This window comes from Lottia gigantea, assembly GCF_000327385.1.
Source record: "Lottia gigantea unplaced genomic scaffold LOTGIsca_39, whole genome shotgun sequence".
Lineage (NCBI taxonomy): Eukaryota > Metazoa > Mollusca > Gastropoda > Lottiidae > Lottia > Lottia gigantea.
Window position 1 is genome coordinate 1,748,494 of NW_008709333.1, and position 16,176 is coordinate 1,764,669.

The following is a 16,176-nucleotide window of genomic DNA, read 5'->3' on the forward strand; positions in this document are numbered from 1 at the left end:
AATTACTTAGTTTTATAGATAATTACTTAGTTTTAAGGATAATTACTTAGTTTTATAGATAATTACTTAGTTTTATAGATAATTACTTAGTTTTATAGATAATTACTTAGTTTTAAGGATAATTACTTAGTTTTATAGATAATTACTTAGTTTTAAGGATAATTACTTAGTTTTAAGGATAATTACTTAGTTTTATAGATAATTACTTAGTTTTATAGATAATTACTTAGTTTTATGGATAATTACTTAGTTTTATAGATAATTACTTTGTTTTAAGGATAATTACTATAATTACTTAAATAAGACAATTATATGGATATATACTTCTAGAATATTTATTATTTCAAAATTTCAATGTGGTTCTCACATCATCATCAGGAATATAATAATACTTCTAGAATATTATTACTTCAACATTTCAATGTGGTTCTCACACCGTCATCAGGAATATAATAATACTTCTAGAATATTTATTACTTCAACATTTCAATATGGTTCTCACACCATCATCAGGAATATAATAATACTTCTAGAATATTTATTACTTCAACATTTCAATGTGGTTCTCACACCATCATCAGGAATATAATAATACTTCTAGAATATTATTACTTCAACATTTCAATATGGTTCTCACATCATCATCAGGAATATAATAATACTTCTAGAATATTATTACTTCAACATTTCAATATGGTTCTCACACATCATCTGGAATATAATAATACTTCTAGAATATTTATTACTTCAACATTTCAATATGGTTCTCACACCATCATCAGGAATATAATAATACTTCTAGAATATTTATTACTTCAACATTTCAATATGGTTCTCACACCATCATCAGGAATATAATAATACTTCTAGAATATTATTACTTCAACATTTCAATATGGTTCTCACACCGTCATCAGGAATATATATATCAATATAATTGTCTTATTTATCTATAATTTGTGCTTCTAATATGCCATTGAAGGATTATAATTACTTGTTTTTAAGGATTTATCAGATTATAGAGGGATTCTGTTTTATAGTTATACACCAGGTAAGTCCACTGATGAATATAGAATCATTTTGGCCATGTTAAAAAATTTCAATTTTTGGTCATCCTAAGAGGTAGTATACCTTTAATATTACAGGTGAATACAACAATAGAATAAGTTTTAATCCCTACAATCTCATTATTCATCCTCATGACTTATCTACATATAATATACATTACTGTTTTATTATATATCTATATTGTCTACACTTAATGAATTAATTAATAAAAACTACACTTCATAATTTCTAATGAAATTAAATGCAAGAGAGTTTACAGCCAATTGGGCGTATGAAATGAAATGAATGTAGTTTTATTTCCTACTTTTTTGCACTAACTTGGGCTAATGAAAATGGATGGTGAAAGGCAGGGCGATATGAGTGATATTTCGAGGGATCTTTAACATGCACAGCCAGTAGAACACGAGGTCTCAGTTTATTTCCCCATATGATATCTGAACGACTAGACATTTATTCCATGTCCCTTCGACCTTCATCAATTACAGAGGCAATCCTGTTTGAAACTATGCCAGGATTAGAGCCAACGTCCAAGTCACATAGCCAGTTCCGCTCTCAAATTTCATTCATGTTTTTCTATTCCATTATAGGGGAAATGTTTAGTAATTTGTAAACAATAATCTATTTTTCACTTAGAAACTATAAAATGGTAGTTACTAGTGTCTGACTATCAACTAAACTGATTTGAAGAACATAATAAACTACTTAATATCAAGAGGGTAGGATTTAAACATTGTAAATAAACACTGTTCTCACAACAATAAATATTTCATCTGGTTTGATAACAGTAATATATCTTTAATACTGGTTGATTATACTTCAAATTGTAACAAATATTTTAAATAAAACTACACTTGTCACAAGCTAAATCTTACAAATTTCAAATATGTCTGCCAAGCTAAAACATTTTGGCACAAATATATCATAAAAATGTCTAGATGAAACACTGCTAGAGAAATCATGATTATGTTGTATTGTTTTTCCCTTAAAATCCTTTAAATATACCATATTATACCTAGACTCAAAACTCAAAATACTGAAAACATTAATACACCAAACCAATCTATACTTCATCTGATAACAACTTCTCATATTTAACACTAAGCAGCACTAGGAAAGTTTTCAGTGTTAAAGTCACTTCAAATACCAGACAAAACACTAGTTATTATTAAGCCCCAAAATATTGCTTTTGACTAATCAATATCAATAAAAAATGGATCTGATGGAACAGTACACAGTAATTTCAACTTTTGGTTACCAAATTCACATAATATTCCAAATTAACCAACTGAGATATAATATTCAACAATTAAATAACAAACTGTTCACCTGAATAATTCAATCTTATTCCAACTCTAAGTTTTATTAAAATCACAAGAAATAGAATTAATAAACTACTGATTTCCTTAATATTCCTCTATTAGCAAACTATATATTCTCTTAGAGATTAGGGTGATTGAAGAGTAACCAGTTACTATTCAATATAAGGCACTGGCACAGGGTTAAAGTTATGTTTACAATAATATGAGTAAATATTCACCCACTATAAATCACAATCAAATTCTGTAGTCTTTCTCTACTTAGCACTGCAATCTCATTACAAATTCCTTGGTCTTATAATATATTCCAAATTAACCACAACACCTGTCACCAACTGAGGTATATAATATTCAACAATTAAACAAAAAATAATTCAGTTTAATACATCAATAAACCAGAATAAATTACTGTTACTACTGATATAACACCTGTTATTTCAACCTAGTACTGTCATGTCATTTCACAGGCACCAAATTTCTTAGAATTGCCACCGAAAACATTTTAGTCAGGATGTAAATTAGTCAATGACAAATCTTGGGACCCAAAAATACTAGTATCTTGCCTGTTATCTTCCAGACCCTTGTCTTAAAACATATCTCCTTACTATAAACAATTATTTAATTTATTTCAACTTTTTTCACCTTTTATCAACAATTGTTACAAACTTTTCTCAAAAATTCACAATAATTTGAGTCCATTAATTCTCTATCAGATGTTATAAACCAATGATTATTCTCAAAGTTTCAAATCCAACTTTTTTCCTAAAAATTCACAGAAGCTTAGTCCATTAATTTTGTATAAATACAAACCACACACCACAATTTTCATGAAATGAACAAACATAAACTGTGAAATAAAATGTTAAACAAGTTTTAAACTAACAAAATATAATCCTGTTCAGTTCTGCCCTGATTGTTTTTTATTATTATATATATTATCAAGGGGTAATTAATATTCTAAATACAGATCTCAGATTTATAGGGATTTAAAGGTATACTGTAGTCTAATTTTACAGCTAAGATGTTTTCTCACTCCTGTCAGGTGAGTAGACAATTTTACTCTTACATATTAATCCTACGGTATATTGGAAATCAAACCTTTATTTTCTAAAATTAACTGTCCTGGGCCACCCCTTCCTTAAATATCGTACTATCCATTTCATTGTGAGCATTGTATTTCTCAAAAAAAATTCACATTATTCTAAGATTTTTTGTGGCTCATGGCTCTGGTGAGATGAGCTCTACTCGTTTTATAACTTGACATTTCAAGATCTTCTGTCCTGTAATCAGTGAACAAAAACCATAAACAAGAGTTGAATATTCAGTAATTTTTAGTCTCATCTGAACAAGTATGTTTAAAAAAAAGTACTTGAAATGCCACCAGGAAAACAATATTATGAGACAGTATAACTTGAAGTATTTATTATGTTATAATTTAACTATCAGTTATGATTTATTAGGGGCCTGCCCCTACTGGTCTATTTTCATACTTTCTTATCAACATATTTCATCTAGTATACCATTTTATTGTGAGAAATTTTAAAACAGATCACAGCCTGGACAAAATACATTTATTAAAGTAAAAATTAAAAAAAAGAGATTTTTTCTACAAGAAATAACTTAATTACACAGGATGACACAGTTCGTGTCTACCAGCTGGTCCCAGGCAAAACTCTTGGCATTGATCTTTCCTAGATTATCTGTATCTGTAATCATTTATAGCTTGGTCCACTATAAACTCTCAAATTAAATTAGGTTATAGGTCATTTAACAATTTATTACAAAGTATTACAAGATAGAAGATAAAAAAAAGGTCCAGTTTCATAATCCCATTCAAGACGAGAAAATTTCTAATGTCTGAGCCAGTGTTTCTGAGAGTTACCTCAGTGAAAAGGTTAAACTGGGTTATAGATTTAAAACAATGTATTACATATTGTTACAAGATATAAGATAAAATACTAGAGAGTGTCCAGTTTAATGATCAGTTGTCACCTGTCACTACAGACCACTTCTTACTGGACAATAAATACTGGACATTGTCATCAATATCTGATTGATTGATTTTTTGATTTCTTGATTGATTACACATTGGATTGACACCTCAGATAAATCATTCAGTTGTATTTTATACATTCTTTAAGAGTTTGGTCAAATTGGTGGGAGATTTTTCTGTCCTCACTGCAAAAGTTTATCTTTTCAATATTTTCAAAATAAAAATGGCAAAACTATTTTAAAATCATTTTGACTGTAGAGCTGAGAAAAGTTTTTAAAATTTAATTTTAATCTGAATATCTAATAACTTTTCATACTTGAAATAAATTTTCAGTATGAAATTTGCCATGGACAAAATATGGTACACAAGTAAAATTGACTGCAATATATTTTGAGAAATCTTGTCCCAGGGGGATTATTATGATGAGTATATAACAGTAAAAGATTACAGGTATAATTACAGGTGAGTCTATATTACCTATTAACACCTGAGATATAATATCACTACCTATTGTTACCTGAACAATAGTTTACATGTTAAATATTCTGTATTAGGAATTACACCTTTTCTTATTAATCTTCCTTTAATTAGGGTCTATCAAGAACTATCTTTAAGACATAACCAATAATTAGAGTTCAATAGAAAACCCTGGATCTGTATAATTTACCTTCAGTCTGTATTAGGAATTACTCCACTTTCTTATTAATCTACCTTTCATTAAGGACACCCAGGTCTCCATAGCCACTATTTGGAGCTTCATCTAGACATGACCGGTTAATACAGTTCAATAGAAAGCCCTGATTATATGCTTATTATTACCTATATCGGGTTGGCAATGAAAATGACAACACCTTTTCATGTCTAGATTCTAAAGTATCAAAACTAAGACCATAATATTTTAACCTCATATTTACATAGATATTAAACCAGTGATACAGCCAGGAATCTTTTTCAGAAGGGGGTAATACATAAGCACCAAAGGAGCAATATTATGAGAGGGGCTAGTAGCCATTCCTTGGGAATTTTTTTGGATAATAAGCCTTTAAAACAGTGGCATTTCTGTGGGAGGACCAGGGTAGGCCAGAGATCAGAAAAGATGCTGGGCGACTTTGGCCCCCAACTCGCAATTTTTTTTACCATTTTGTGAAAGAATGACCTGTGACCCCCCTGGAAAATTTTGTGGCCCCTGCTCGTCCCCCTCACCTGATATTACCTAAAAACATCACTGCTCTAAACCTTATTTTCAGCAATCTGAGACAAGACATTTTCTTATGGTACAACTGCACTACTATATTAGATCTTAAGATATCAACAAGAAAGCCTCAGAAACACTGTTTTATTCACTACCTTGACATGTTTCTTGTTTTTACCAGAATATAACAAAACGTTGATTTTGTACTGAAAGGTCGTCAAGGTCAAACCCCTTACATTCCTTTCCCGTGTCAAACAATAGGGAGAAGTGTGTCAAAAATACTTCAAATAATATCCCACTGTTTTTATATTCATATCTACAAGGGTTTTCTGAAAGAAATATTTATGAATGAAAAGGTTTTATATAAGAGAAAATTCCAGCTGATATACAACTGGGTTTGAAAAATAATTTTCATTGATCAAATATGTACATTAATTTCGAATTAATAATTTTGTAAAAGTTAAAAAGAAGTAAGTGGACAATTTGGAGAATATACCAGCATGTAAACCTTCTATATTTAAGGTACACGTTCGCCATCTGTTTGACCAATCATATACCTTAGTCTCAGAAACTAAAATTTATGTGGCATTTGGCTTTAAACTTGATTTTAATTCTCAAAAACTAGCGACTTAAAATAAATCAGAGCCAACTCTCATAAAAAATGAATTTTTTTGTCTGCCCTGAAACTTGCAAATATCCGATCTGTATATCACGTCAGAGGAACAGGCAGAGTCAGATTTGTCAAGCTACATCCTGGTATTTTTTGATTTCTGGTTCTGTTAAGTATATGTATGTTTTCTCATTGTGTTGAAATTCTATGTTTAAAATTTATCTTTGATTATTTAAAGAATATATTAAATGTATTTAAAATAAAATGTTATTGACCAGCCCCTATTTAAGATGATGAGATAAAACAGATTATTTGAGATATTTTAAGTCTTTATATCATTTAGATTATTATCATTTTATTAAGAAAATACCTCAACCATGTACTGTGTTGAATGTTATTGAGTTTCCTTTGAATGATAAAGCTGTATGGTGGCTCATTGCTGCAAAATAACATAGTATATGGTGGCCAATACCATCGTACATTAGTGAATTTCTTGAACACGTTTCAAGTTTCTGTTGAAAAGTATGGTTGCTCATTGCTGCCAAATAAGAAGATGTTTGGTGGCTTAATGCTTCAAAATATAACAGAATTTCTTTAACACGACTAAGTTACCATTAAAAGATACAGGTGTATGGTGGCTCATTGCTGCCAAATAAAAAGATGTATGGTGGCTCATTGCTGCCAAATAACATACATGAATTTCTTGAACACAATTGAGTTTCCATTCAAAGATACAGTTTTATGGTGGCTCATTGCTGCAAAATAACATGGTAATTGGCTAATAGTGGCTTATAACATGGATAAATATTTTTGAATATAATAGAGTTTCCATTGAGAGATTAAAATTATGCTAGATTAAAGCTGAAAAAAAACACAAACACATGTGTATAGTCTGCCATAAACGACTCCATGCTTTACTAAAAATGAAATGGAATTTTACATTCTACAAAATATCATGAGCACCATCACAATTTATTGCATCTTATAATACTATAAAGTCTACCAATTTTTTCAGAATGCCATCCTTTTTCTCAAAAATGTTTCCACCTGTTTATCACAATAAGCCGAGTATATTCTAACCAAACCACCAGTGAGATATTATTATTAAAGTATATGTTTAGGATGAGATTATGTTTCTATATAAATTACTTCTGTATTCATACTAGTTTCTACAATTACATACCCTAGTGTGTTTATTCATACATATCATAAAAATACAAATATATTCATTTCAATCACAGCTGGTTTTCATTTTACTCAATTATTTAGAAATTGTGTTTTTGGTTTAAACAATATTGTATTTATCTTCATAATGTCAAGTTATTACAAACTTCGTACTTATACCTTGACTGCGAGAGCCACCTTTCTTGTATCACATACAATCTTGTATCACATCTTCACAAAGTCAAGATATTACAGACTTCATCTTATAACTTGACTGCGAGAGCCACCTTTCTTGTATCAAGGAAAGCAATGATTTGATTGGATTGTATTATATTAATGGGCTGACAAACACCAACAATAATAGTTCTCACAGGGGTATAAAAGATGGTAAAATCTACATGGTAAAAGCAGAAGTAGATCCATAAAAAGAATGTACCCTAGGGTTTTTTGAGAAAAAGGGATTGCAATATCATTCCAAAAATATTTGAATGATTGTATTACTGTAAGTGAATGATTTGGTTTTGTACCAAAGTTGAAATCTCACATTATGAAGAATGGACAGAAGGGAGATAACACCACTATTTGACCTGAGATTAACTAGACTACAGACCACAGTAATTGACTTACCTTCAGCCAAGTAGGTTTAACAGGTAAAATTGGTTTAAATCCTATAATAGTTGACATTATGTCAGTCTTTAATCCTTAATCCACATAATTCATTAGTACTTCAAATCTAATTCAAACGTCATTTTCTTATCACCTTTTGCAAAAATTTAATCCATTTTGATAAGCAATTTCAAATTTAGACAGAATGAACCAATTTGAGGTACTTCACATTCACATTTCAGGAATCTTCATCCATAAAATTAATCCATTTTGAAAGAAAACTTCGGATTTATTCCATCATAAAAAAGATCCAATAACATTGAAAAAGAGAAATAGAGGAGAAAATCTACACATATCTATCCAAATCACATCCAGAAGTCAAAATCCACAAGACAACACAGGCAAAGAGGTAGATCTAAAACAAGTCAATTTCATTATTGACTTAGCACTCAAAAACTTACTGAAAGAAAACTGTCAGGCACAAAAACCATCAATGTTAGAAAGATTTCTATCAATAAGCTCTTAACCTTATAAAAGGTATTTCCCCTCAGGTTTATAAAATCCTCACATATTGTAGAAATTATATTTTTAGCAGGAATGTTAATAATAACCTTTCAGCATGGAATCAATGTAGACCATCTCTACTGTAAATATATATCAATAACTTTTCTTTCTAAATCTTCTATATATTTTACTACTAGATCTTTCCATTCAACAATAAGGTGCCATGGGTTCAAATCTTCCTCAACAAATTCTGATGCCTGTGTCCGTGCTTTCAAGATTTGGCCCAGAGTCACCATATCTACACCCGAAATATCTACAACTACAAGATAAGTTTGAACCTGATCACAATAATACGTTTCTCAAATTTAAACATAGCCAATGAAATTATCAGAATTCAAACTCTTTCTCCTACTAGACAAGAAAACCAGTTTATATTAGCTGTGATGATAACCCTAATGAGAAATAATGGTGGTCTGGTCCAGTAAATATTCGATAATTTTGTACCTGATAAAGATAATGAAATAATTATTCAATCTATTAGACTGTACTGGCATGGAAATATATAACAATGAACGAACATTTATTAGAAAATATTTTTTATAATTCATTACATGACAGGTTACAGTTCTAGTTATTGGATAAAATCTATCAAGTATTTTATTAGTGATATATTCAGAGAGAAATGATCCATTCATCTGAAAAAATCAATTTTCCTGCCCCATTAATCTTAGTGGAAAAGAAACTAGGAATATTTCTGGTCTTTATCAATGGTAAGGTTTTCTTACGATCATTATATAGCCATTGTTAGTCAAAATTAGAAAGTTCATTGATGAAAGAGATATATATCTATTAATATTTAGTTTATTATTTGATAAGCACATTTTCAGCTATTCCTATAACAAATTAACTAAAGTTTAGCAGAATAATTCAGACTGTCAGTAAGAAAACCAGGTTTAATGTTAGGATATAATGTGTTTCCCACTGCTACAGTAGTCATGTTTCAGGCCAACATGGATAAAACCGAGTGGGTGCAAAAAGTGATATCAATCACTGAAATTGAGCTCTGTCATATTAAAATTTAGATGACATAATCCCTTTAAATTCACTTTCAACTTATGAAAATAAAGTTACAATGTAAACAGTGAATATTTGTTAGATATAAAGTAAGAAAAATATAGTATCAACAGGAATGAATGAAAACTATTCATTAACTTTCTGTTAAAACAGTCATATCACAGCTTGAATACAAGTCCTATCTGATTTTATACAGATAGAGAAAAATAAAACACAACTATTCACATCACCATTCAAATTAAAAAATAGTGAAATCCGAGTATTAGTTTAGCTTATTACAGATAATTCTGTTTCAGCCAGAATCACAGCATGGGTCTAGTAGCTTAATGGTTACTCTCTCATTTGATTGATATAAATGCAAGGCAATATAACCCCCAAAAACATCAGAAGAGGTAAACAAAATCCAAACATGACATCTCACAAATCAGGAGTAAAAAAAGCATCATCACATATTGAACAAAGACCAAAATAACAGACAATTCCTCCTTAAACATCACAAAAAAACAAATCTAAAAGCAGCAAAAAATTGTATAACCTGTTTCTTTCTTCACACCTGTGACTATCACCATAGTAAAACAATGACTGAAATTTCTTTTTAAAGTACAGATGACTCATAAAAGATAGTGAGAAACAGCACAAGAAAGTTAAATTTTATCCATTGTATTTACCACAAAACTTGATATGACTTCACAAGAAAAATAAATGAAACATAATCCATATTTTATAAAAGAAAACTCAGAAAAAGATAACAAAGAACCTTAAAAACTTGAGAATCAGAGAGTTTATCCAAATAATTTTGCCATCTTTAAATCTATGTCTACACATAATATAAATTCTATAATATTGGTCCAATATCAATATAAATTCTATAATATTGGTCCAATATCAATATAAATTCTATAATATTGGTCCAATATCAATATAAATTCTATAATACTGGTCCGATATCAATATAAATTCTATAATACTGGTCCGATATCAATATAAATTCTATAATACTGGTCCAATATCAATATAAATTCTATAATACTGGTCCAATATCAATATAAATTCTATAATACTGGTCTGATATCAATATAAATTCTATAATACTGGTCAGATATCAGTCTAAACCTTCTGGTGGAATCCAGGTATCAGACTAATCTAAATTCTCTCAGAATTGCAGGTAGATTCCAGATGTACTGAGTTCTAAAGGTGGTCATAAGACAAGAGATAAACCAGAGTTTTAAAAACAATGTTAGAAATCACTGTAAAAACCAGCCAACTTTTTCTTTCTGGGTCTCTCTCTAACTCTCATAATCCAAAACTATTATATTTCTTCCGTGTTTCACTTAACTTGGTAAAGCTTGTATTTAAGGGCATGGTTTTAACCAGGTGGAACAAGTTTCAGGCTATAATAAACCATGTAATATAAGAAAGAATGGAATGGTAAAAGTGTATTTAAAGATTAGGTGTATCCTGTATTATAAAATACATTACATTCTTCTGTAATATTAACAGACTGTGAAACTCTGGTATTGTTTACTAGGAGGAAATACAGAAGGAATAGCTTCTGTTTATTATCTGGTTAGAAATATGCTGTAATAAATACCTACATAACTTGAAAAACAAAGGCACAAAGCTGTCAAGTTGAGATGTGTAAGTTTACGTTAATAATAAGAGGAAAATATCAGGTAAAATATAGTCATACTCTGGTGTACGGTACATTGTATTGTTAATCAATTGTTGTGGTCACATATTGAAGATAGTCTCTTATTATAAATGGACATGTAAATAGGATATACTGTATTAATCAAACAATAATTGTTATCCGTAAAGTGTATTATCTATTATAATCAACTATTAAATGTATCTTATAATAATCTGTTACATCAAAAACTTAATGAATTTGAGCTGTATTATCATAATGCTGTGGCAGGTGTTGCTGGTCAGGCAGGTACTCTTCTGGAACACCTGCTGCCATCATCTTTACTGAATTTGAGCTAGAGTCACTGCACATGGTGAGTTTTGCTGGCAAGGCGGGACATGCTCACTCTTTAAAAACATCTGATGCCAAATTGAGACTGGGTTTGTTTACTTAGGCATAGCTTTCAGACACCTGGGGACACCTCTCAGGGACTTCATTACATGAAATCAGTTTCTTTTGTGTTCCAGATCTTCTTACTTTATGATCTGTCAGACTTCTGAAGGTAAACTGAAATATTTCTTTTGTCTTTCAAGGTATCGAGTAAACAGGCAAACTCTTACAATTGAAACTGCTATCGATGCTACTCTTTTCCCTTTTGAGAAAAAAATATCTCTTATTTTAAAGATCGCAATGTTACATCCACCTGGGATATCAAAAACAGCGCCAAATCTTTAATGTTTTATCAGAGTAGAGGAAACTCAGTTAGTTTTAATAACTTGACTGGACAAATTCTATACTAACACAGATATCTCACAAAGACAGTAATAATATCAGCTGTTAGATTTCTCTATAGAAAACAAAACTATTTCCTTTTTTCTTTAGTGCTATCAAATATGACTAATAACATCTTAGAAATGTTCTTCTTGAAGTTATTACAACTCTATCTATATACTATGATATCTCTAGTGTTTTTTTTTATTTTGATTCCATTTCACAGAGATTTGAGCTTGAGCCAATGAGGTATCAAAGATGTCTAACAATTTTGTAGAAAGTGATAGCTCACTATTGTATTTTTCCAGTTGTTATCTTTAAGTGATTCTCAGTAGAATGTATTTCTAAGAAATGTGTTTATTGAAGAAGTAAAATCTCAAATATGATATCTGATGCTTCTTTTTCTATTTCAGCTAGATATTAGTCTTCAAAGATTTCATTAGTTGTTCGGATGGGAAATAAATCAAGGACCAGTGTGCTTCAGGCTGTGCATGTAAAAGATCTCTCGACAGTTGGAAATGGAAAAAGACTAGGCTAATGCAGCTCTGCTGTCCTGGGAAAATTTCTCTCTTTGCACCCTGCATGGTGTTGCCCGTCTTCATAAGCCCACATAGTGCAAAAAAGTAGGACGTAAAATTCCATTCATTCGAAAGATTTCTACTTTTTCTTGTAGAATGAAATGATTTTGTATCAAATACACCCAAAACGGGCATGCAGTTGGTAAAACAAGAAACTTTATTAAATTCTGAAATAAATGTTTTGAAATCGTGAAGCGTACAACAATTAAAAAACTATCAATTCTAAAAATGTACTGAAGATGGCAAAAAGATAGACGTGAACACTGATAATACTAAGAACATTATGAAAGTCAAGTTTCACCACCCAAAAAATATACATTGTTTTCTCTACTACTTTTACAACTTCTAGGCTTTTACTGTTATATCATTAAGGTGGTAAGAGTTGATGCAATTCTCACTATCCAAATTGGTTTTTCTTCTTGACAAATAAACTTAGTTACCTTTGTAAAAATCTGTGAAACGAGAAACAGCTTAATAATAATTGACCAAACTCATTGGAGTTATTTCCCCTTAAATAAATTATATCTTTAATAATCTTGTTGATGTTTTGAAGAATAAAATTAGTGGGTTATTATCTTTATTTGAAGACATCTTGACCCTTAGTTATTTCCTTAAATATCAAATTCAATTATTTTCCTTCTGATCATAACCTAAAACTAAACACCAACAGTTAGTTTCCTTTCAACCTAATCTTCAACCCCATTAAACATATGATGTGATAATCTTAATGTGTGGACTTATTCCCTGACGACAATGTTTACAACATCTCATTTCCTCATTTCTTTTTATATCATTTGTAATATCAATATCAATATTAATATCAATATCATTACCAATATCAATCTTACAAAAGCTGTGATTACATGTGAACGTAAGAGTAACTTATACTAAAACACAAAATCAAATTCAAAACATGATAACATGTGTTTGTACGATGTTTCTGCGAAACTGTCAATGTAAAAACGACAGTGAACAATGTCATAAAGGGGATAATTCTTCCATTTTGGCACCTTGAAACATGTCCATAACCATAAATTAACGCAAAATATCGATCACTAAGACATGCATTGCGCTTACGGAGGTGTTGAGTTCGAGTTGGAGGACACGTGTAAGCTGAAAATTGGATTTGCTAAGAATTTGGATAGGATTTGCACAGGTCCGTTCTTATTGTGTTTCAGTTTGAGATTGATGCCAACCAATGAAAAAAGTATTATTTGGAAGTATGATTGTACAGAGATTAATTTTCAGTCAGAGACATGAGTCATTTTCACAGGAATTTCCTGAGAGAGAATAGTGGTGTCAGTCCATATATTTATAGAACCGAGGACATTCTAAGACAAACTCTTTAATTACTATCTAGGACATTTGAAAAACATAAACATAGTAACACAAAATTTGAAGTTTGGTTTTAAAAGTGAGGTGTTAAACTGAATAATGGCCCTTATTATCCTACAAAATCTAGTTAATATAGGGGGGCAGTTTTTACAGTTTTACGAAAATCCTTTCTACACAGTGTCAACTTTACTCTAGTCTTAATGTCAACAAACAAACTAAAACCTTCGAACATCTCATTCTACCACTTTACAAACTACTATAATCAATATCTTAGCTGTATTCTCATTGGTCCATATTCTTCATAAACACATAAACTAATCACTGATTGGTTAGTTAGCTTCGTTGGCAGTGAACATCTAGGTCAATTCTATCGATATTTGAAGTTGTCACAAAAATGAACTGCAAGTTCGACCTTGATTATAAGCCAATATTTGTTTCCAGATTTTGATAAAACATTTAGACAAAAACCGGCTTTATGAAATACAACAGAAATATTCACAAAAATATTTTTTCGAGATCACTATCGCAATACATTAGATATAAGCAGCCTTTAGGCATAAAGTCATTAAATACTTAATTTTAGTGGAATCCATTATATTGGTGTCCAGGCATCTTCATAATATCATGTTATTATTTCTTTGTCTTATACTTTGACTGCAATAGCAACATTTCTCCTGTTACAGAATACAGCCATTTGAAAATAACTTATTTAGATCATCTTCACAATGTCAAGCTATTACGATTTCTTTGTCTTATACCTTGACTGTAATAATACCACATTTCTTGTATGATGGAAGTCTGTAAAGGCAGTGCTTCGATTGGATTGTATGCTAGTGACTACAGCCAATCAGAAAATCTGTAATCAATAAGCCAAATGGTTTGTGTACAATATATAAGTACAGGATCTCAATATCTATTTAAAAGTTTAAAAAGTGGCCCCTTTTTTCTGTAACTAGAGAGTGACAATGTAAAATATGTTGGTATTGGGTAACTGAAACAGGTTTCATGTTTCTATTTTAGAGTCTAGATAATAAATTAACATCACAATCTACTCCAATATAAATATTTCATATAATCCTACTTATATTTCTAATAATTCATCACATGACCAGACCTAGACATTATATACAAAAATCTTAATACTTTCACACTTACAGAAATAGTTCATGAAGTTTGTGAAGTGGACCACACCCCCTGTTTTATACTAGAATCTGTTCCCAATTCCACAAACTCTGGTACCATATTAACTTCAAGAATTCTGATTGATGACTATTGCCACTTGTATAACCAATCATTGTTCTCAGTGAGTGGGGACCATCTGAGCACCTCAGCTTTAGAGAGTAGGCCTACTAGTTACGGTGGGGAATCATGGGGGACCTCCCCCTTTTTTCTAGGAAGGCGGAGAATGCATCTAACACAATTTTGGCTCAGTAGAATACATTTTTCATGTCTTTTGTTCCTGACATGGCACCATATCCTCACCCCACATAAATACCCATATCCTCACCCCACATAAATACCCATATCCTCACCCCACATAAATACCCATGTCCTCACCCCACATAAATACCCATGTCCTCACCCCACATAAATACACAGCTGTTCTTAGTAGTTCCTTAAATTCAAAATCATCCTAGAGATATAATGTTTCATTAAAATCATAATTTTTCAAAATGCATTTTACGACTATTTTAAAGTTACGATATTTCTAATTTGTCAATATTTATACAAACTTAAACACATCAACGTTTCTCAATGGTCTTATTATTCAACATTTACAATTATCTTGCACATACCAAATTTTTCACAAGCTTCATAATTGTAAGCTAGAGTTAAGTGTCAAACAGTCTTGTTGAATATTTTACTGTGGAAGTTCAAATTTCTTCAATCTAATTTCTGTAACATGTACACACCCTGTTATATTGGGTTGAAATGGAAGGAAATCAGAGTCAACTAACAGTTTAAACCTAGTTTCTAGCTCCATATTCACACAGTTTTATTGATGTTGAAAACTTATACCTATCAGATACAAGTTATTCACAGTAATGTAAAGTTATTAAGATGTTAACATAACAAAATAGATACTTCGCACCCAAAACATAAACTTGGTGTTCAATATAAGTTGCTGATGATACCAGCTGGTAGACAGACTGCTTGAGAACCTTAGCTGTTATCCTTGTTAAAGGGTTTGACCAAGGACCAGTTGGTAGATAATTTCCTCAAAAAATTAAGTTGATATCATGTAAAATCATTGCTAAGAGGTTTATATCCAAGGACCAGCTGGTAGACAGGATTCTCTAGAACCTCAGCTGTTATCCTTGTAAGATCATCGTCAAGA